The sequence below is a fragment of the Anser brachyrhynchus genome, assembly GCF_964034855.1.
Source record: "Anser brachyrhynchus genome assembly, chromosome: 4".
In the NCBI taxonomy this organism is placed as follows: Eukaryota; Metazoa; Chordata; class Aves; order Anseriformes; family Anatidae; genus Anser; species Anser brachyrhynchus.
In genome coordinates this window covers 4769187-4793029 of record NC_137698.1, presented here as the reverse complement: position 1 = coordinate 4793029, position 23843 = coordinate 4769187, and the positions used below count along the sequence as shown (strand labels likewise).

The 23843-nt window shown below is 42.4% G+C and overlaps 1 long non-coding RNA gene across 4 annotated transcripts in view; it reads left to right on the top strand.

Annotated features, from left to right (window-relative positions):
* The window catches only part of LOC308195170, a 59080-nt gene that overhangs the window by 20041 nt on the left and 15196 nt on the right, over positions 1 to 23843 (top strand). For all 4 annotated transcript variants that reach the window (XR_013951302.1, XR_013951303.1, XR_013951304.1 and 1 more), the window contains 3 exons: positions 14205 to 14286; positions 20088 to 20226; positions 22490 to 23018. This is a non-coding gene — a long non-coding RNA (uncharacterized lncRNA). The remainder of the gene's footprint in view (positions 1 to 14204; positions 14287 to 20087; positions 20227 to 22489; positions 23019 to 23843) is intronic.

Here is a 23843-nt window from a genome sequence, read left to right as displayed (position 1 = left end):
TTTTTGGACCTTTGTTTCGTTCTGGGAGGGTGGTTTTTCTGCTGCGGTTGAAGTCGTATCTTTGCTGCACAGCCCAGGGTACTTAATGGGGGCTGTGACAGATTTAGAGCTGCACAGTAACAGCTTATGAATACCATATGCTGACTTGGGTTATTGGGCTGTTTACTGCATAATGATATTGTTTAATTTAATACAGAGGGATGGAGAGAAATAAGCGAGAAAGAAAGATGCAAGATAAGCTACTTCTCAAAGTTTGTGTAATAAGGGGCAATGCCAAAACAAGAAAGAGGGGAGAGCTCATCAAGAAGAAATAAGCAGTGGCATTCTAAAAAAAAAACCAATGTCTTAAGACAGATTAGGTGTTTGAGACCCTACAGCACCTATCTGGTAAAAGGCAGAATGCGTGTGAAGAAAGTGAGTGTGATTATATTTGGAGAAAGCAAGAACAGAGACATGTAGCAAGCACATAGGTTTCAGCCTGCAGAGGTAGATGAAGTGTGCACATGTGTCTTAAAAAGAGAATTCAGTGATGCCAGTATCTTAGGAGTTTATTTTTGTATCAGCTGTTTCACAAAATTTAAGGATTTGTATTTTCCTCTGAGATAGACCATTTTAAATATTGTCCTTCAGTTCTTGTATCAAAAAGCTTAAGAAATTTCAAGTCAGAAAAGATATTGGCTCCGGACAGTAAATTGTTTTGCCTGCCTCAGCTTTTACTTCCTTAAGGAAAATAAGGGGATTTATGCAAAGCAAGGTCTCAGCAAACCCTAAGAAAGACAGTCCATGTAGCTCTGTTTATAGGTGGTTCAGTACTTTCAAACCTCCCTCCTTCCCCCAGATTTTAAGACAACTCTCTGAAACTGGACCTGGTAAACAAGAGCAAAGGCTGCTTGGAGTACTTCCAGTCCAGCAAGTGCATCAGAAGAACATGTTGCTTGCAGGCAGCACTGGCTGGTGAGCTGCTTGGATACCTTACATGTCACAACTAGCAAAGGGAGCACAGCTGAGCTGGCATGGGGGGAAGCACCAGAATCAAGAAAGGCTGCCTTAAGAAGGTATAAGCAGGTCCCTTGGAGAAAGAGCAGAAAACAGATGAAGGTGCAGCTTCCCAGAGCTGCAACAGGTTGCCATTAGAGGAAGGGCTCACTAAATGTCATGATTCTAGTGCCAAGGACAGACAGCCATTTTGTTGGGCTGCTTCTAGTAGCTTGGCATGTGGCTCCTGGCATGAAGCAAGTGAGGATGACATAACACCAGCATTTCCTTTGCTACTGCAAAAAGCAGTTCCTGTGGTCATTCACATTTGGTGAAAGCTGGCCGGATAAGGTGGTAGCATGAGGTGTTGAGAAATGACCTACACACCTTGTATTCAAATGGTCATGCTACTGAACAAGCAACTGCCCATTTAAATATCTACTTAATTACAGAGGCGCCAGCTTGTCCAATGTTCATAACAGTTGTGCCAGCACTTTTACAATGAACCTTCATTATCTAAGTTTTATATCTGTCCATAAAATGTTGCTCTAGGCAGGTATGTGGTATATAAGATAGGAGGGAGGAAAAAACTTGAACACCCATTACAAGTTAAACTATAGGCGGACATCGTGCTTTTGGTGAAAATATCTAGTAGACTCATGGTGAAGGTATGCCTGCTGTGGAGGAGAACTGGGACCCTCGTTCTGCTGAGTGGCAAGCTGAGAGCCTCTCACCTTGCTGATGACTGACTGCCTGGTGGGATTGTGTGATGCTCCCGTTAGCAGCCCTGGACAACATGAAGCTAGCTGTGGCACTGCCTTCATCGGTCTGACAGCCCTCAGCTGAACTGGTAGTTGCCACATCTGCCATGCTACAACCCTCTGACCAACCATCTCATGTCTCTGCTAATCCATATCCTCAACTCTTGCGTGAAAAGACACGATACATTTTCCATCCCCCTTAGCCTCTTTTGTCTTTCTCCTTGGCTTTTATCTTTGGGGTTTTTCTTTCAGAGTAGGAGCAGCAATGATTTCTTTTATGTCGTTTCCCATCACAAGAACCCACAAACAAAAAATTTAGCAAACCAATGTTACTGATTCCCACACAACTATGCATTTTTCTGTGGCTCTATGCTCCTTTTCTTAGAGGCCTAGATTTCAATGCTACCTCTCAGGATAGATAAGTTATGAAGAACAAGTTATTTTCTGCTTGTCTTTTCTGATCTGTTTGCCTCTCTTTCCTCTAGTTCAGTTGTCCAGCTGTCCAGGCACTTCTGTAGTTAAATCATCACAGCTCTGACCTGCTCAAAACTGTTCAAGGGCCTACTCCTTTACAGCACTCTGGTGACATAGGGAAGTGCTGTTTACCCCCATTTAGTTGAGAAAATATAGCCCAAATGAGATTTAATGACTTCTCCAGAGGAGAGCAGCACAGACAACAAATGACTGAGTCCGATATGTCATAAGTAAAAGGCATCTTTCCTCCTTTTCTGGGTAACTCTGTTTTTAAAGAAAAAATCAGGCAAGGTATTTTTAAAAAGCTCTAAATAAGGTGTTTAGTGAGACCATGTCATGCCTTAGTTTATAATCCCCCAAGTTGTGTTTTCAGAGTTGCAGTTTAAATGTGCATTGTCAGTTTTGCTCATCCATTTTTTATGTCTGCAGGTGTTCACTTTTGATATGTTTGTGCAAATCAGGTATTTAAATGTCAACCCCCCTGATATGATCATGTCTTTGGTTTATCTTCCCTGTGTCGAGGTAACTGCAGGGGCCTCTGATTATTAAGTAAAGGGAATTAACAAGACAAATGTAAACATTTGTTCAAAAGGATTGTACTTGGAAAACTTAATTAGAGGGCATGAAGCCATTAAAGAATAAAAGCCTGTCGGCCTGGGGCTGACAGGGAGTGCTGGCCTTCACAGCTACAAGCCTGGCCAGTTTCTCTACTCTCTGCAGTTTTTTGTTTTTACACAAACAGCTGGAATAGTCTTCTTTTTCTTCTTTTCTTCACAGTTAGGGTTCAGACACGTCCTTTCCCCACACTCAACTGGAATACTTTATACAGTGTCTATTTTTGACAGTGTCTTAAATATATCCATGCACTCCTTTCTGATGCCTAGTCTGGTTGGTGTTGAGCTTTATAGAAATGCTCATTTAGTGTAAAAAAGGAAAAAAAAAATCCTGATTTTCTTTGCTAAAGCACATGTAAATATAAACAAAGCTTAATCTGCAAAAGATATAGAAGTTGCTAACTGCGTAGGAAGAGCACCAAACCTCAGTGTCTGGCGATTTCTCTATCCTAAAACACATTCTGCTTCCCAGTTGCTGGCAAGTATCTTGCAGGCCTTTTTGTGGCTTTCAAAGAGCATGTCACCCAAGGGAGGAGGAAAAAATAAATTTGCATTTTTCTAGGTCTGAAAAATAATAAAAGAAAAAAACTAATGGAATAAAGAGGACTGGTGTGTTTGCTGTTGGTGTAATGCCAAACCCAGCATTAGTTATACCACTAAAAGGGCAGAAGCGTGTCAAATGAAGAGTAGGTGTTGGGTACTTGGGCTGGCCGTCTGACTAATGTGAAGTTTGCCAGTGGGGGGGCTCTGAAGTCAAATTTCACACCTCACCTAGATTTTGGGAGGCCGCTTCTTTAGGATAGCTGGAGGAGGTGCAGAAGGTGAGCTAGGAATGTAGGGGAAGGAAGGAAGCTGAGGACGAGAGACTGCTGAGTACAGTGGTAGGGGAATTGTCCCTGGAGCCAAAGGAACTCATCTTTGAGTCCTTAGGGTATTCTTCAAAGAGGTTCAGCATGAATGTCCTGACAGTCCTCCCCTTGCCAAAGCAAAGAAAAATTCAAGGCATTGCAAATGGGTGGCCTCCCCTTGTGCATTGTCGGTAATCCACAGGGATTTTGGAAAGCAGCCTTGTTCTTTGAGAGCTGAGTGTTAATGTGTGTGATCAGCTGGTGAGCTCTTGGTCTTCTTATCAATTCCTTACACCTCGTGTCTTCCTGTGCTGCTCTGTTCCAAGAATTACATGGGACATATCCAAGGGCTCTGCCATTGCTCTGGTAATTTCATTTAAGTAAAATAGAACTCCTGAGGATCACAAGTTGCTCCTCTTGAAGGTTCCTTTGGGGTTAAGATTGGGCACTTCATTAGGGCTTGACCAATGAAGCTATTAGCCTGGTCCCAGAAATGTAGTGTCTGTTACACAGGTGCAAGTCTGAGCGCAGGTGCTGCGTAAGGAGGACTGCGGGGCTAGTGTTGTGTTACTGACGCTGAGGGAATGCAGTCCCACGGTGGCTCTTTCTAAAATGCACGGCGGAATGAATTACAGCCCATGATTGAAAGGAATGAATTGGGTAAACCTACTTTGGTGGCAGAATGGCTTTAGACAGGTGCCTTTTTCCTGCTCCAGAAGGCTTCACTGCAGTCTGGTGTCTGGGCCATGGTCTGCACTCAGGGTCCCCTCAGGGTCACTTTGCTGCATGGTGCCTTGTGGCTTGCTGAGCTATCCCCCCTAGAGTCACCACCAAGGTGCCCTCACGCTACTGGGCATTAGAGTTTTATGGAGAAAAATCCAGCAAGTGCTGCTTGAGGTTTTCAAATGACAGGCAGATACCTATTAGCATTAATCCTCTTTCTGTATTCTCCGAAGAGCTCTTTGACAAGGGTGTGTGCAGGACAGGAAGCGCTTGACAGGATTCAGCTCCTGCTCAAATCCCTCCGTTACAAATGAAGGAAACAGAGACCCTTCATTCCCAACCCAAGCTCTGCCACGGATGATCCCTCCGCTGGGGTATGTGGTGGGGGACAGCCTCCAGTGTCTGTCAAAAAGGCCACCCAGGAGCTATGTAGGTTCGGTGAAGGGTATGTACTGAAATTTATGGTCAAAGCACGAACCTGCAGCCAAGAGCCTCTGAAACAGCACTGAGAAGTGTGCTGCACGGGATTGCATGGGCTTTGTGATCCCCAGCGAGGCCATCCATCTTCCCTTTCCTGTGTGCAATGGATGGATGGCCACGAGATAGCTCCTGCTGCTGCTAAAAGAAGGGTAATCCTCTCGGTCAGCTGGTTGCCTTATAGTCCTGTTGGGCATATCCAGAGCTGGAGGAAAAGGGGAAGGGGGTCTACAGGGGAAAGGGCATCCTTGCTGCAGAGGCTCCACACCTTTGACTTGAAGGCCATATGGGTCAATAGTTAGAGGACTCAGAACGGGTTATCCAGCTGAGGTTGTGTAAATGGGACTGACAGTGGCATCAGGCCTAGGAAAAAAGGGATGTTAAGCTTTCCTGTCCGGAGAGACTGGCGTGTCCTTGTCTGGCCATCAAAACGTGTCATTTCCAAAGCTCCTGTGACTTGTGCTGCTCCTCATGGCTGCAGTGAGGACTCCCTTATTGCTTAAATGTGGCTCCTCAAAGTTGATGTGTTGAGTGAGAATTTGCCCTGTTCTGATTTTTGTGTATAATGAACTTCACAACACTTCTTAAAGATTAAAAAAAAATCAAAATTGTAACTTATAGGTTATTTGATGTATATTGCTTGTGATCAGTACGTTTAATGGACACGAAAGGGAGCAATTTGGCCGAGCAAATTGGCTGTGGTGAAAAGAAAGTTTCTGTGAGGGATATGTATAACTTGGCGTACTGTGGGCCTGAGAATTTGAAGAAGTTGGAGCTAAATTTCACTAACTTGGAGTAGTTCAGCTGATGTCAATGAAGTTACAGATTATGAACAAAGTCAGGATTTGTCTCACTATGGTCTTCTTTGAATCCACACTTCCTTGATCCGTGGTTGTAGCTGATTTACAGTTAGTCAGTGACTCTATAATTCCAGACTTTTCTGCCAAAACCCATCAGCCTTCCCCATGAAGATCTAAGCTTTTCTTCGGGAAGGAAATAATTTAGTTAATTTGCTGAATAAGTATGTGGTAGAGTTTTGTGGGTAAGCCTAAGGGAGAAGATTGAAATCACAAAACACATTTGAACATCAGCTGGCTGTATGAGATTCAACACAATGAAAGTCAAGACAATGACAACAGCAATTTAAGAGTTTATTTAAAAATCTGTAGCATTTTTCTACAGAACTGTGTAGCGAACTAGGCTTTGAAATGCTTGTTGAGTAAGATGGGATACTATAGCTTGCATTATATGAAGATTTGGAACTAATCAGATAGTAACTGGAAGAGCATTACTTCGTAGAAAGTCCGAGGACACTCGTCCCTTGTTTGCTATCTAACAATCAGTCCAGCTATCTCTGCATGTAAACTTGTAATCCTACAAATATCCTCAAGGAAATCTGCAGCCAACATTTGCATTAAAGGATCAGTTTTAAATGAATGCTGGCAATGACTGTGATAAATCCGGGCTCTCCAAAATGTTGAGTACTGTGTGATCAACTCCTGAGCGCCCTGCTGGCCTCGTATCTATTTCATGATACTTAAAGCTTTGACCATAGCTTGATTGTTTCAGACATGAAAATTTGTCTGCGGAAGTTCATCAGACCAAGTAGCTGATTTGAGCAACCAGCGGGTTTCACCGTTCCTTGCAGGAAATCCCAGTCTGAGAAGCAAGGCAGGCAGAGGCAAGAGGATTTAGTGTCTTCACAGGGTATGAGTGTTATAGGACCATCCTGTTCTCCACACTGGGACAGTTATTAAAAGAAATAAAGAAAAAAGAAGTTTTTTGTGTCCGTCCTGACTTGGACAGGTGGCTCTGTACCAAACTGGAGGCGTTCTTGAAGTTATCCTGGTAGCTTAAGATTTGGGTTAGCAACTCTTTAGGCCTGTTAAAAGATGAATTGAGGTCAGGACCGAGACATTTATCGAAATCACTAGTGATGATAGTGCCTCCATTTCTGTGGAGTCTGCTTAAAGGACTACGATGAAAGGAAAAAAAACCCAAACAACAAAAAAACTCTCAGCAGCTGCCCCTCATGGTAGTTTGGGATATGGAGAGTTCAACACAAAGAAATCACAAACAGACAAAAAAAAAATCTGAAAGACCTGGTTCTGTAGTGTTTCATTTAGGTATCTCAAAACTACTTTTCCTGTATGGGGTATTGCAATCTCCATGTTCAAAGCAAGGCAAGCTCTTAAATAAGATTAGGTTATTGATAACGCGGCCACCTCTCTGTCGCCTTCCTGAAAACTCAAGGCTTGTGGCATCACACTTCATAATGAAGAAAGGCTGAAACCTATTTTAAGCAAAGGAAGACTTTTACAGAATCCCGTAACTCCAGAAAAGGCAATAAGAAACTTTAAGGACTTGAGGTAAACTGAGATTGCAGTATTATGTATTAAATCCTGCCCCATCTCTGACCACAGGGTAGGTTAAGTTTCATCTCCTCGTGATGGGGAAGCTGGGACGAGGTGCAGGGACGTTATTCACCCCAGGATCCCAGAGTGGGGACAAACGCCAATATTCTTCACACTGACCCGACTGCATCGGCCACTGGACTAAAGGGCTCTGTTGTCCTTAGCTTAATGATGCTAACATTTAACTGCTATGAAGTTCTCTGGGGTTTCGTCTTGGTTCTTACGGTGCTTATTGCGGCTTAAGCTATCAGGATTCAGAGTGCATGTGAGTGGCATTTTGTAACTGAAAGGTGTTTTCCATTTCCATTTTGTTCATAGCCCTTGAATTAAGTCACCATGGAAAAATGCCAAATAATACACCCTTTTTTTGGCAAATAAATGCTAAAAACTTGATGCCTCAAGCATATTACATGCTTTGCAGGAAATTCCCAGACTCTTACAACAAAGACAGCCAGGCACCATATCAGCTCTTCAGAGCAGATCAAAATTGCAGTTTCTTGCAGGGGCTGTGGAGCTAAAGGAGTTGTGGTGCTCGCCTCTGTGAGCACCATTTGCATGCATCTCTTACTCGGTATGTCCTGGTACCTGAGACTTGTCCTGTGTCCACTGTCATTAAGGGGGCGTTGTTATACAAACCAGATATCCATGGCAACTTCCAAGTGCTAAGAAAAATAACATTCACGTCTATGTTTCCCAGTTATCTAATAGTGGGAGAGCCTGTACAACACGCTACTGATGTACTATGACTTATTTCCTCTAGTAGGAATGCTTTTTATATGGGAATACTTGAATGTGTTTGGGGCGAGTAGGTAATTCCCACCTCACAGCCTGGAGTTTAGGAGTTGTTCTTCTAATACACGGGAGCCGGGCACCCTATTATGCAAAGGCCAAGTGTTTGATGTGTATCTGTGCAGCAAGTGCTGATAACCCTAACTGCATTTTAATGAAGTGTTTTATGTGGGATAAGACTGGATAAAGCAGAGCTGCACTAGACAAAGTGCTGAGCCTGGAGGACACGTTATTAACAAGTTGCTTGCTCCCTAACGGAAGGGCGCAAATTACCTGCTCCCTATTCCCATTCTGTTGCATCAGCTTTCAGTGTCTAGCATGCCGGCAAAAAGTCACAGGAAAACAGACTTCTGTGCTGAAGTGGTACAGCACACAGCGCAGACTGAACGGTTTGCACATGTGCAACCCCCTAAGGCAAAATGAGGGGGATTTGGCCATGCATGTCTCCATTCTCTTCCCCTCGTTTCCTGTGCACTGCAATTTGAAGGGTGGGATTCTCCTCCGGGGAGGGCAGGAGGCCTTTGTGGTGTACCAGGACCAACCTCTCTTACATAAGCATCGAACCAAACTAAGCTCTGCATCTGAAAAGTTCTGATTTGGGGGGGGAAAAAATCCAGAGCCAAATCTGGACTTTGCAATCCACGTCCCTAGGACAGTTTGAAACAATGGCTGTTTGCTGCTAGTACATGTACATGACTCATGCTTTGGGTGTGTGTTGCCGTCTCTTTTACTCTATGACTGGAGAGAGGGGAAAAAAACAACACATACACACACACAAAAAAAACAAACAAAAGAACTAGGAGCAAGACTCCTAACCTCATCCTTGCATTTCGTTCACGGATAGCAAAAATTGGATGCGAAGCTGACAGAACAGGATCAGGAGGCTTTGGTTCACGCCGCAGCTGCAGGCAACCACTGCATCCTGACATGGACCAGTGAGACATCCCTGAATGCCTTCTTTGTTTCATGCCAGGGAGTTTCTTTGGATAAAGCTGATCAAAGGGAAGCGTTATTCCACACACTGCAGCATGAGTCTGCCTGAAAACTAACTTCTGTAATTTCTTTCATGGCTCTTATGCCCTCAGGAGTTCCTACAGCGAGTTTTCCTTGCCTTTTGGTTAAGAGAGGTGCCTGGGTGACCCAGAAAGTTTTTTCCCAGACATGTTTTGCTCAAGATGGAATGAGCTTTTATTCTTCCTCTTTACCTGTACCTTTTCTTGTGATTGGGCACTGGGATATCACATGGTGAAGTGGGGGTTTAAGTAATTTCCTTTCTCCTTAAGATCTCAACACTTTTATTGTGTGCTTGAATTACACATTCCTTGCTTCAGGCTGCTTTTCCTTGCCACAGCTTTTTGAAGACACTGGCAAAATTCGGACTTTTGGCACTTCTTGCAATGTAACATAACTTTTATCAGATAAGTGTGGACCTCCTGCAGACCCTAATACTGTGAAGGAAGGCGACTGCCCAAAGGATGCCAAGTTCATTGTGTGAGCACATGTTAATTTTGATGGCAAAGTCCCCAATGGTAAACATTTGTGAGAGTACCACGTGTCTTAGATGCAAAGCCTGCCTGATAATACTAAATTATCTTAGACTTAAACAGAAGCAGGATTTAAAGTTTTGGTTTCAAAAAAAAGTTAGGATGCAAACCTGTGTGATCAGGAACCTGAATTTGTAGCTTGAAGACTCACGCAATGGAGTGAAAATGCTCAGGAAGGCTCTGGAAAAATTTCCCTTTTCCCTCACCTTCTCTTCTCACTTATTTGATTGACTGTGGAGTAGTGTGTTTGTCACCCGCCTTGGAATGCCTGGAAGTCTGAGATGACTTCTAGGATTTCGAGTCTGGAAAGCATTTTATGGCTCCAAAGTCAGGCTCTGCTGTTACTTAATATTTGTGTGGAGCCACAGGTGATTTACGTGGCCTCTGGCCCAAAGACATCGCAATCTAAATTGAACTCTACAAGACAAGATGCTGAGAAAGATAACAGCAAAGCAAGGAAATGAAGGAGGAATCCTCTGGACAGGTTTATGGGCTGTTTGGGAAGTACCATTATGCAGCATGTCAAAAATATTTTGCATTTTTAAAAGTAGGGCAGTGATTAGCCTGTTATTATGTGGAACAGAGTTGTGGATTATGGAGCTATAGGAAATAGTCTTAAGGAAGGGGTTGCATGAAGCCTGTGGGAGCAGATTCATAATAATCAGACTGTTGCAGAAATAAATAGCCTATCTGACTAGAAAGCCTGGGATTTTTTTGCTGCACTGAAATGGAACAGCGTACTGCTCGGGAGCATTTCAGTCTAAGATGAACATGTGAAACACCCAACACACTTGGGCTTTCTCTTGCAGTTGCTTTTGAATTCAACCATAAGCTAAACAAAAGAAGGATCCTGCCTCTTCTTGCTCCATAAACATCAAAATAAGTCTTTCTATATGTTAAAAAAAAAAAAAGAAAAAAAGTGTTTTTTTTTATGGTTTACTATTATTTGTTTCCTTTCTGCTTTGGGTTTCTGAAACTCTTCTGACTTTTGAAGTACTTAATTTTCTTTTCCTGGACCCTCTGCTTCTTTTTATCATATTCCCAACACCAACTGAGACTTTCTGTAGCTACTGCAGGCTTTTGTTTTCCCAAGCTCTTGGACCGATGTCCTTAAGAACTCCAAGCCCTCTAAGTGGCATTTCTTGAGCAAAGTGCTAGTTTCATGTCCCTCACTCAGTAGGAATACAAAGTTATCTGCACTGTGCTGATGCTCTTAGCTACAAGGCAAGACCAGTCTTTTAAACACACCGAGTTATGTTTTAATGTTGTTTCGTGACTATCTGGAATTCTTTTCATCTCCGTCTTTCTATTTTCTCAAGTGTGTATCATGATTTGTAATCCTGCATGCTTGCATAGTATCAGTCTTTATCCAGAGAAATAAATTGGATATAACTAAATAAAAAGGTGACCTTTTAACTCCAAAAAAGATGATGCATGTAGACAAAACCCAAAATAATTAACATTAAAAGATGTCTCCTCAGCCTGCAATCAACAACAATGTACTGGCCAAATTACACCTATAAGCAGAGCCAAAGAGGTTTCCTAAAGCACTCAGCATTTTCTTTCTTTAACGTGACTGGGTTAACTCTTTCTCTGCTATAACCCTTGTTAGTTCTGACGTCTTATAACACGTCTCTAGCTTCAGAGCTCTTGCACTCTGCGTGGCTTGTGATTTTCCCAATGGTCCTACCTCACAGCAAATGCATAATGCTCCACAAGTCAAATGGGAAGCTAGGGTAGTTTATCTACCTTGTTCTTACAGCTAACCAAGGCTTTGATTTTAACAGGAAATTCCACTGGAGAGAGGAATATCTTACCAAACAGGCAATTTTAAAGTTCAAAATGCGAGAATCTTCCTAATTCTAGCAGTTTGTGGTGAAATGCCCAGGTCTGTTGAGCTGCAAAGGATGCCCGGGTGCTGCAGGCAGCGAGGTTGGTGAGCTCTGCAGTGGGCTGCAGGCCAGAGCACGGGCACAGCACGACTCCATCGCTGCCCTGATGCCTAAGTTTTCGTCCAAAGGAAATCAGGGGGTATCAGACCGACTGTGTGCACCCAAGGCCCATCAGCATCCAAGAGAAAATGTGTGGCTGTAGCTGGGAAGTGTTCTCAGCATCCCCAGTTCAGACAGACCCACCCAGACCAGAGTTTGACTGATTTTATTATACCATCCTTGGCAGAGCCTTCTGGATGTAGGAAGGAACCACTCACTGATCCTGTAGCATGAAATAGGAGCACAGTTGGGGGTTTTTCTCTTCCTACTGCTTCTGCTTGGAGCCAAAGCAACATTGTCCTAACTCATAATTTATGGCTGTTCTTTTTAACAATAAATAAAAAAAACCCAACATGGTAAGAAGCTTTCTGGCATCATTTCCTCAAGTTTTCTTTCTCTTAATGCAGTCAAATGATTCATAATTAGAAAGAGTGGCATACTTTGCTCACTCTGTTCTGGTTATACAGAAACTCATTAAGCACCATGCATCCAAGTGCACTGTTTTATGTAAACAAGACCTCTGAGAGAGAGATAGATGTCTGATAAAGATGAAAAGAAAAACAGACTAATACCAGGCCACATTAATAATGACCATGTCATGCTCTTAAAAAAAAAAAAAAGAAGTCAAAAAAAAAAAAAAACTAATCTGCTGTGCAATTATTGCACGTTTCACAGCAGGATGGGGGCAAGGTAAAGAGCAGAGATGTAGACAGAAGGGCCAGCCACAGATTTTAGATCCAAATGATTTAATTGCAGCTGGATTTGAAACCTTGCATGATTTTTCTTCTGTGATGAAACAGGATGGTCTCTGTTTTACTCCCAAATGCTTAGGACTGGTGTCTAATAAATGTTCTTTACTGAGACCTTCAGGATGTGGTTGTGTTTAACACTGAACACTTCTAAGCTTCAGCTAATGAAGTTGACAGAATTTGTCTTTTTGCTACATGTAGGTAGGATTTAGATTATCAATGTATTTAGCTGTAGCTTCTGATGTTATAATGTAATTAAACCAAACGGATAGTTCAAGTTTAAAACTCTTCTTCTGGTTGTATCTCCTGGCTACTTAAAGTAGCCAGGACTCATGACCTTAAACACCTGCACATTTTATAGTTATGCATAGATAGTTTTATAGTATATACAACTAAATATTATAAATATGTACTTGCATATATACATATGCATACACATATAGATTTAGTATGTGTATACCTTTTTCCCAGTGCAAAGCAGAGTTTTGGGCTTGACCAGTTTGAGGTTTGAGATAGGGGAAATAATATGTGACTTCCACGATACGACTTCCAAAGTCAGCAAACTTAACCTAAATGTCACTAACAGCAGTTTGTATTACCCACATAAAGCAATGCAAAGGTCAGGCACTTCCACTGTGACTAGATAAACATGCCAGCAGTATGTTAGCTTGAATTTTCACTGGGATGATTTACAAGCGCAGTTTCCATAAATATTTGAACTAGCGTACGTATATGAACTGTGCCATCTTAACTTTTTCCATAGATAATCTTATAGACTCAGTGAAGTATAGGCTGTAGGCACTTATGCCATGACTTTCACTGACAGCAGCTCTTCTGCGTAACGTAATAGGCCTGATTACCACCAGCACTGCAGCAAATGGCTCAGCCTCCTTACAACCAAACACTTCAAGATGTTTTCTGAATAAACTGTTAGTTTCTTCTCTGCTGCACTTCCTACGGAGTTAGTGCCTGTTGCTGATGCTGTGTGTTCATGATTAAGACTTGCTAGAGCTCAGTCTTTAAATATGTATCTTGTACTCCTCAAAATGATAGTTTTGAGAGCAAATGGGCTGTTAAAATAAAGGCACGTTGAGTATGACCATAATTGAACACATGATAGATTTTGGCCAGTCCCTTTCAGTGCCAAGTGGCTCTGTGAATTTGGTCGAACTTTCTCTTCAGGTTGTAGTTAGGCTCTTTTCTATTCATTAAGTTTTTGACAGTACCTGTAGAAGTGGCTACAATGCTCTTGTCTATTGAAATGTTTTCAGCTGGAACTCTATCCACTCTTTCTGCATTTCTGTGGTCAGAGATGAATTGGTTACAGCAGTGACAAATTTTTTTTCAGTAGGACGGAAAAAGTGTCTGCTTAACCCCTGGATACAGAAGGGTCCAAACCCCCAAAAGATTCAGTTTCAAGGGTCCTCTGCCTTTTCAGGGCTCCACTGTTTTCGGTTTGGTTCTTGGAACAGGTATTTAAAAGCTGCCCTGTAATCCAATTGTGGATGGGAATCACAGCAGCAGAAGGCTTACCTGTAGCCCATGCATTTTCTGCTATTGAAGATGCATAAGCAATAGATTCAGCTGCTATGGAAATGTACCAATAAAAAAAAAACAACACAAGCACAGAAGCTCTCCACTGCTGCCTCTGAAGGACACTCAAGGAGAGCATGAGCTATTGCTGGAGTGTTACCTTGAATGGGTTGAGCAGAGATAAGATAAAATTTGCTTAGTAGAAAAGTATTGTGCTGGTGGTAAATGGCTAGTGGACAGTTCTGCTTTGCAGATAAAGAGTTTCTTGGTTTGCACTTGCTAAGCTTATACATAAAACTATGTATTTTCTAGCAGCTGGCCTGCAAAATCAGATGTCAAACGAGGTTCTTCCTGTCACTTCCAAGAAGTCTGACTCAACAGAGATATGCACCAGGTGAGCACCCGGAGTGACGGTAAGCCACTTCCCTCTCCCAGTGAGCCATATGCCAAATTCCTCAAGAGGCTGGAAGCCATGAGAGTTGTATCTTGGAGAGCCAAGGATGGGGAAGCAGTGGATGCAGTTCACCAGCAAAAGATGATTGTGGTCTCTCATTGGAAAAGCAGGGATGGAGATCATAAAACCGCACACCAGAGAAACTTAGCAATAGTGGCCTCTGTGCTCCCTGCTAACTCACCTCCTCCTACAGCCACAGATTTGGGTTGGCACGGAAGTTGCAGGACTACTTAGCTTTGTTCCTGGCCATATGACTGATTGTCAGCCTGAGAGTGCTCTTGAGCTGCTTGCAAACTACATGTACCTCAAAAGGCAGAGCTTGACTATCCTTGCACTAATCTACGTCTGCACTTATGAGACTCATAATGGAGGAGTCACCTCAAAGGAGACAAATTAAGCCAATGCTCAGCGTGTTTGAAAATCCACCTTAGTCCCTGGTGTATTCACTTCTCACTGCTCTAAAATATAACTGACCTCAGAGATTTTTCCATGTGTTCCTTTTTTTTTTTTTCCTTTCTATTTTTGTTCTTCTCTTTTCCCATGTTTCTACCTTTATGCTGATATTTGTATCAATGATGTACAGCTTTTGGCCTAAGCTTTATATGTTGGATCATGAGGAATCTTATTATTATTATTTTTTAATTGACTATCCATGACCTAGTTGTTTTGGAGGGAAATCTACTGACAAATTAGACATAACAAAGGTATTATACAGAGATGATGGGTGGTTGTTATCTCACTGCAATGCTATTATGGAACATACTAGTGAGATCATAAATTTCTCCTGCAGATATAGTCAAGTGGGTTGCTAGAAAGGTAGTGAATTAAGTATCCAACTCCTGGTTGAAACTGAAAAGACATCAAGTTTTTTATTACTATTATTTCATTTTTATTATTATTGTTATCTGTAAAGATTGAAACAACTTGAAGTAAGCAAAGTGCTAGTGCTCTTTAATGGAAGAATTCAAGTGGGCCGTGTGCCTTTCTTAAGCCTCACAGAGGGTTTACTTCAATCAGAAGTAAACTAAAAGTAAGAAATGCTGCATGCCCATAAGATCCAACCACTATGGAGTTAACAATGAATTGATTTTATGCTAAACTGTGTTACATCCCAAACCAGCAGCAGAATTCAAAACCACTTCTACAATGGGAAGCATTAATGCAGCTGCTGAATAGGATTTTTCCTCTCTCCATGGTTGGAGCATGGTGTACGTTTCAAAAGACAGGGGCTCTACTTTCACCAAACAAATTGTCATTTTGTTTGCAAGTTTGAAGGCCAGAAAAATCAATTAAGAAAGAAAGGCGAACAGGTCATGCCGAGGCAGCAGAATGGCTCTCCATACGTACTGGAAAGCACTTGCACAAATTGCGTGGCAGCAGAAACGCACTAGTGACAGCTTTTATAGCAGCCTTCTTCCCTTACCCCAGCCCCTCTCCGCTCCCCACTCTGCTGAGCGCTGTGTTGTGAAACAACTGACTTCTTCCATCCAGCACGCTAAAATCCAAAGACCGTTGTACGCCTGCCAGGTCTGTTGCCGATAACCTTAGATTTTAAACTCAAAATGGGAGAGCGGAGGATAATTGGTCAATTTGTAGCCAGGAGGTGGTACTTGTTTGAGATACATGCAGATTGCGCTTCTCTCTACCAGCGCAAAAATCCCAACAAATGATCTGAAAGAGCAACCGGCACTGGGGCGAGTGTGCGCGCGTGCTTGTGTGCATGCGGTGTGCCTGGTAGGGTTTTCTACCCCCTCTTGCAAAGCGCAGGCCTTAATGAGTTCCAGGGGGACAGTGGCTTGTCAATCACAATATACTTTTCAAGTAATAGTCATCTCTGCCCCATCACAGAACCACAAGGCATGAAATAATTAGAAAGCCCAGAGTAACTGCTCTGTTTTACAAGAGTAAAATCCTTGTGTGGATCATTTACATAAACTTGTCACTTCCCATTACAGTTCTAATGCAAGCTGGGTAATAATCATGGGACCAGAGGAGGGGAGGTCAAGGTATGATGCTCCTCCATGTTTGAAGCACAAGGTACGCATGTGCCCAGCTTTCCATCCCCCACTGAATTAATGTAAAGTATCTTTTATTTTCCATTAAATAAGAACTATTCATGCTGCTATGGTAGCAGACCATGTGCAGCCTCCTCTTCTTAAGAGAGAAAAAAGGCTTTTGCGTCAAGCCATTGTTAGGGGAGAATTCACTTTGAGGAGCATTTCAAAGCTGATCCGATTGGGGAAGGAATAATGTTAAATATTTGGTATGAAATATTTATAAGACGCACACACGAACATCTGACAAAGTAGCTTGGAAAATTTCACATTCTCGTCTTTGACAATATTAGCTCTTTCTCTCCGAATGAGGGGGTGAAGAGAAGGTGTGCGCACAGTGAGCACTGTGGATGTGGATAAATGCACCCAAACACATGCACACGTACACGCAGAGGCAGACACACTTGCGTACAAACGCTTGAATGGGTTGATGGGATTTAAGGCAATCTGCATCTGAATGCTGCTCTCCAAACATGGCAGCAATAAGGGCTTGCTGAAGTCTGTTTTAATAATTGTGAACGAGAAAGCTCTGCACTAATGCCTATGGCGAGGGGCATCCATGGAGTAACAGAGGTGATTGCTGCTATTTTCCAGCAACCATTTTGTTGGTGTTCTTCACAACTGTCAGAGGGCATCATCTGCATTTCTGCCACAAGAAAACAAGCCTTTGCCTTTTGCACGGATTGACTTTCCGCGCATGCATCCCTTCTTTCATTCGCTTTTATTTGAAAAAACGAAGTCAATTAAAAATAAGCAAAGAGCGGATATGCTTATAGGCAACCAGAACTGCATTTTTTTTTAACCTTTTCATCTCTTTCAGATGAAACAAGGCAAAATCTTTTTTTTTTTTTTTTTCCCTCCAAGGGTCTGAGAGAGGCTTCAGAAAAATGGGTTATCACCTCATTCTCAGTCCTTGTGACAAGAGATAAAGAGAGAATGTAATGGCTCAATCCTTATGGCAGTCACACTGAAATGCACAGAATGGCATATATTAAATAACCAGAATAAAGGAAACCATGTGATTTGCTTTCCTTGTAAGGGGATCTAATAGCTCTCTCTCTTAGAAACCTGATTTCCTTCGCCTTTGTTTTTTGCCATGTCTCTTCTTTGTCCGCCCCACTTCTACCTCTGCCTACCCCACACAAGAGCTGTAGGCTGTCGTTATTCTCTGGTGTAATGTCTTTCTGGTTTAGACTGTAAACAAGTTGGAGCAAGACCTTTCTGTCTGTCTCTAAAGATCCTTTTTACGCATGCAGTGCTATACATCCACAGCGCCACGTAATTAATAGCAATGTTCTTGGTGAACTAAAAGGCCTTATATTTCTCTTCCTATGGGCTGGGGATTCACTCTCACTTTAAAAATTGCTAGATCAAATGCCCCAGGCAGGCTCCATGCATTGTACAACATGTTTTTAAGTGAGCAGGCTGCTCAATAGCAAGACAGCATCCTTTACCCTCATCTGCCAGCTTTTGTCTTTGAGTGGAAGTGTGGGGCCTGGTGAGAGGTAGGATATGAACTGTGTCCAGACTCTGTTCCTTATCTCTGAGATCACCAAGAGGGAGAGCATTGTTGATGGATTTAAATCAGCTTTTTCCCCCCTTGCGCACAACAAAAGTCTAAATCCCTTTTCAGGCCAGATTGCTCCATTTCGCTGCATGGGCTAGGCAGATTGGAAACATGTTTGTCACTCAGCTTTTCTCCCAACCTAATCAGTAGACACTGGGGTGGTGGTGCTCAGTGTATCACCCTTTAATCTATGGAGTCGGCCTTTAAAAGCTGCTGATGCTGTTGCTGCTATGTGTGAGCTGCTTCTGTCTTTCATTTCTGAAGACAGATATAAAAATAATGTTAACCACGAGCGTAAGCAGAGGGTTTAGCAGGGATTTGAATCTAAAATGTGGTACTTAACACAGGCCAACTTGATTTGGTCCAACAGAGCTGAACCCCTTATTCTCTTATAATAAAGTGTGTCATATATGGAGGAGCTTTCAGCGGGATTTACTGCCTCTGTGTTTTAGTCCTGCTGCTGAATAGGCCTAAATGGTGAATAACCACAGGCCACGGCAAGCTGTGGTTGGAAAAAAAGTGGCTCAGCAGACCTGCCTGCAGGTTTCAAAGGTCTCTCTGGTAACACCACAAGCTCACCAATGCCTTTGGATTTGCTGAAGCTTAGTCCGTAGCATGCAAACTTCATCTGTGCCTGATACGGCAGCCCTAAAGGGACGAATGGCTACAGCAGGCAGGTGTAAAGAAGCGGGTTAGCGCTCGTGAGTTTGCAGAGGTCAGCAGGATGCTAAGAGGGAGAGTTATGTGATAGATGTGTTGAAAGATTGTAAAAGCTTTAAAAGAATATAGACTCTTCAGGGCAGCGTTGCCGCTCTGTTTACCCACAAATGGGTCCGTATCTGCATGCATGCATACACGCAGACACCTACCCTCTGTGCTAGGCATAGTGTGAACCAGGTATTGACTGGGTGCCTGAGTGAATAAAAAGTAATTCCTTCCAGGAAAGATGTACTCCGCTGACTAGACGTGTCATAAGATTTCTATCTACCACCAAAATGTACTGTGACAAACCATCTGACATCCTTCAAAGGGATCTGAACTGTTTCGTGCTATTAAAAGGTACTAGTAACACGTAGAACTGCATCTACCAGTCCCAGTTACTTTATGTCGTGTATGGCCCATGCAAAATGGTGGTACAAAAGGAATGCAGAAAAAGGGTACTTGGGAAGCAAGGGTTGTTCAAAAATTCAGCCCGAATGTTCAAACTCAACGCTTTGCTGTAGGGAAGGGCTGGCTGGGTGAAATCAAATTATTTTCCAGGAACCCATTGAGTTCGTTGACACATGGGATGGCAGGCGTGCTGGCTGTCCTGCTGGTCTGCCTTCCCAGTGTCCCACCAACCTGCCTCTGGGGATGTCAGCTCCTGCCTGGAGCTCCGACTTTCCTGAAAGGACAGAGCACTTTCATTTTTCTCCTCTTTTCATCATTTAAAATACAAAAGAATTTTGACTGAAAAGCTCAGTTTTCAGCAAGCTCAATTTCAGTCTTTATAGTCTTTGTAAACTACGGCCAGTTGTTTTATTCACATGCCAAGAAACTCCTTTTAGTTTTAGCTAAAAAGGACAGTGAGGATAATACCAGTCATCTTTCAGAAACCTTCCTTTGTTTTCAGGAAAGGACACATACTTCAAGACTCTCCATATTCTCTCCCCTTCTAGAGAGATGGAGGACTATAAAACAGAGCGTAAAAAGGCAATTTTTCCTATGGATGTCCTGGTAGGGATTGTACCAACCCTATTCCTGTCAGGACTAATAAGTGAACATGTTTTCAGCACCTTTCATTATCCAAGCATAAAACTTCTAATTAAATGAGATGGACATTGTCAGTATCCATGGCAAGAACCTTTTGTCCAGTTATGAATAAGGAACGCTTTTTAATTTTTTTTGGAGATGCCATTCAGGTGGGTGAATCTAGAAGTGGGGGATGAGGATTTCGGTGTCTTGCCAAATTGGTCAACAGCAGAGAATCACCGAGACAGATCCTAGGTAGGGACTCTGAAAAGCAGGAGCAGAAGTGAGAGGGCATGATGAAGATGTCAAAAACAAGAGACAAAACATGAAGAGGTAGTCCATAGCTCTTGAAAAATTTAAGAACGTTCCTTTTTTTCCCAACATTACAGGTGAAATCCTGGACACAGTGTACCAGCCTGTCTGGCTGATGGGACAGAGGCTTAACCCAGTGCCCTGGTGAACCACCTGCAGGCAATACATATGAGGACTGCATAACTCTGAGAACCTGGTGCCAGTAGTGGGAAACAGGTGATTTCCTAGCTGATCTCTCTCTCTCAAAGCAAAATACAAACACACACACGCACATATATGCACATATTTTTATATATTTGTAGCCAATTTAATTAAATGAAATTCCTTACAAGTTGAGACTGAACAAGACAAGATTAAATCAATAACTGCTTTTTTTTTTTTTTTTTCAATTCCCGTGTTCAAACATAAGTCCCTAAGAAAGAAGGGCTGGATATTCCGACACAGGAAAGTGTTGGCTTTTCAAACAGATTGTTTACAAAAGGTTTTAGTTAAATCACCTCATTGATTAACAAAGACTTGGGCTATGCCTGTGTGAACCACTGGTATTACATGTTGGTTGGTAGCTAAATGGGAAAAATTAGAGAAGACATTCAGCTGAGTTTAACTAAAAGTTAATTTCAGTGGTGTAGTATTTTTTTTCCACTGGATTTTTCTCATTCAGCACAAAATAGCATCAAATGTATGTTTTGTTTTATGTCACTTTCAAGGAGAGGAAACGACAAAATAGATGTAAATGCTTTCATGCAAGAACCCAGTGATTACGGCATTTATTTTGTATGTGGGAGGCCACAGTTAAATTCCTTCCTCAGCTTGAGGACATTTAAATCATTACCACTCAGATATTAGGGCTTTTATTTAGGTGGAGGAGAGAGAAGTTCTTAATTCCTCTTGTTCTGCTTCTATTGGGATAATACTTGAAATATTTTGGAGGCCATGGGGGGAATCATTTTGTGTCTTAGTGCACTCACCTAGGACAAATGAGATCTGTGTTACACTGACTACTTAATTTGAGCGTAAGCTTCTCCTGAAGCAGGGACCGCAATCCTTGCCTGCATCCCCCATGACTCGTCTAACCATTTAGTGATGAAGTTGTTTTGCGCACTGTCTGAGCCCTAATGAATGATTTATTCTATGTAAAATAGAGCAGCTTCAGCAGGAGAGACTGAGACAGCCTGACCCTAGGCCCCAGGCTGACAGCCTGGCAGATAGGTTAATACCCCAGCGTGCACTGGCTCATACGCTGCTCAGGCAAAGGAGGAGACGGGTCCCAGATCCGCCACAGCCCAGCTGAGTGCCTGAGTGACATCTCTCCAGTTACTCTGGAAGACTTTTAAATCTAGCAACAATTTTTTTTTTTTTTTCCTTCTCCAGACAAAGCTAAAAACATCGGCCTGATGTTTAAAATAGCTGTGGGAAGATAAGAAACCACATTTAGCTGAAAACCCTTTTGCCCAGTTCTTTTCTTGACATCCTAGTTGCAGCTACAACTTGAAAAAAGTGATAGATAACTGACGGTTACCTTGATTACTCTGTTGGTTTCGTGCTTTAGAAAGGGAAACGGAACTTTAGTAAGACCTTAGGACTGCTTGCCAGATCAAACAGTATTTTGAAAAACACTGGAACCATAAAATGAGTATAGAAGACAAAAGGTAAATGAGCTTTCCAACTACAGGAGCACTTTTTTTCTTTATTTCCTTTGTTTCTTGTTCCTTGGGCTGAATCCTGGGGCAGAGCTACAAGAGGCAGTGCTAGTAGCCTGAAATTATTGATGGAAACATTTTTATTCAAAGAAAAACATCTCAAAACCAATACCAATAGATTGGTATAGTTTCCTTCTGTCTGGAGACTGAAGGGGATGCTGGACAAAGCACCTAAACTGCGATAAGTGCAATCCTGTGTAGTCAGAAGGATTACCTCGATGATAAAAAGGACTTTCTCACTTTTTTGTCTCATTTTTTTTTGACTGGAACTTTGACCTGTGTTTTACTCCTTTTCTTTCCTTCTTATTGTCCTTGAATGAAAAGCAGTGGAAGTCAGATGAATTTTATCACTTTTTCCCTGCTTTTGCAGTATAAGACTTCCCTCTGCTCTCCCATTAATGCTTACCCCACTTTATTCTCAAAGCATCGGTCCATTCCAGAGTCACTGTTATCAAAAGATTCCCTAGCTGAGAACGATGCCAAAATAAACTGCTTCAGGTCCCACCTCCCAAGACTCTCAGGAATCCCAGCAGAGACTGATGAGTTAGATTTGGCACCCATTGTGTATTTTAAATATATTCTTTTTCCCCTCCGGGTCATGGATATTTAGACAGATGTGTTTAGAGACTTGTTAAAATTAAGGGAATGACAAGGTTAGCTCACTTTGTGTTATCTAAGTGACCAAAAAAGTGTCCTTGCCACAGCAAGCAAGCAAGACATCAGGGCCCAGCTGTTCTAGAGTGTGATGGAGTTTGTTTTGTTCTTTCTGTTATTAACAGGAACCATTCAGTAAAGGCGTTCGGACTCCTATTGCCTCAATTTTTGTATCATCATTCCCTTCTGACAATACTTGGTACCTTTATATTGCCTGAAATACAAAAGCCTGAGACTGAATTGGGCACCTGATACCATCAAACACCTGTGAAAATCCCACCCTTAATGACTACACCTTCATCTTTAGTGCTTCTGCTGGAAGCAAAGCTTTTTTCCTAAGCAGAGGTGTGACTCTCACTGCTGTGACTGCCAGAGAAGGAAAGCCTTTTAATTGAAGCGTTACACCTGAATGACTGTTATCCCTGCAGGAAAAAAAGGAAAAATTAAAAACCCCCGCAACTTATGGGACCAGCAAAAAACTAATGAGTCTGTCTACTAAGGAGCAGCAAGAAAAGCATGTCACCTTGTCATGTTTGGTTTGGCAGAGCTGGAACGCTCTTAAGAGATGAAGCTGCTACAACTTGCCTCACCTTCTTCCAGAGCCATGCAGCCTCTGCTGCCAAAAGCACTCTTCCATCGCAGCACATGCGGCAGGTAAGTGTCTGCCAAATGACAAAATGCAAACCTCCTAACAAGCAGCTGAGGGTAGGGTGGAGATTCCAGATAGAGACAAATCTATGTCCCTCAGGAGATCTGGAGCAAACTGATCAGTATAAGAAGTATTTCACTGCTAATTAAGTCTTGATCCTTTGGCTTCACTTAAAACAGTTTGAGAGTATATCAAGTTTGAGAGCAGGTGCTGACTAGTTTGAAAGCACTGGTCCATCAAATCAGGTAAGGGTTTTATATACAGAGATTCCCTTAAAAGGGAGACTGTAACTTGCTAAGTGATAGATATACCCAGGCCCTTTCAAGTATAATGCATTATTGACAGAGTTATAATGCTTCTGACTTACTTTTATTCCCCTAAACGCTTGCAAAATTCCCCTCTGCTCTGAAAGAGCCTCCTCTGTCTCAAGTTCTGTCCTCTTCACTTGTGTGTATGGAATGAATGCCGAAGGAGGCACAGCCAGGTGCAGCTCAGAAATCCCAGGAGTATTCGCTTCTGCTCTTCCTGCCTTGGTTTGGAATCCAAATCTGAACAGGGAAATCTGATTTTAGAGATGACACCTCCATTCTGTCTTCAGACCTTTCAAAGGTTAGGAGCAGAAGAATGCCTCACAGGTTGAGCACGTAGTACATCCTCTCCCCAGGGGCCAGAATCTTTAGAGGACTGGTCACTTTTTATTAGTAGCTCTTAGTTTCCATGGCTGATCAGAATGAAGAAAGGCCTAGGAAATGTGCAAGTGAAAAATAATTAGCTGCATATGCAGTGGGAAGCTGAACTAGAGAGGTCATTAAAAATTTGGGTTATGTTTT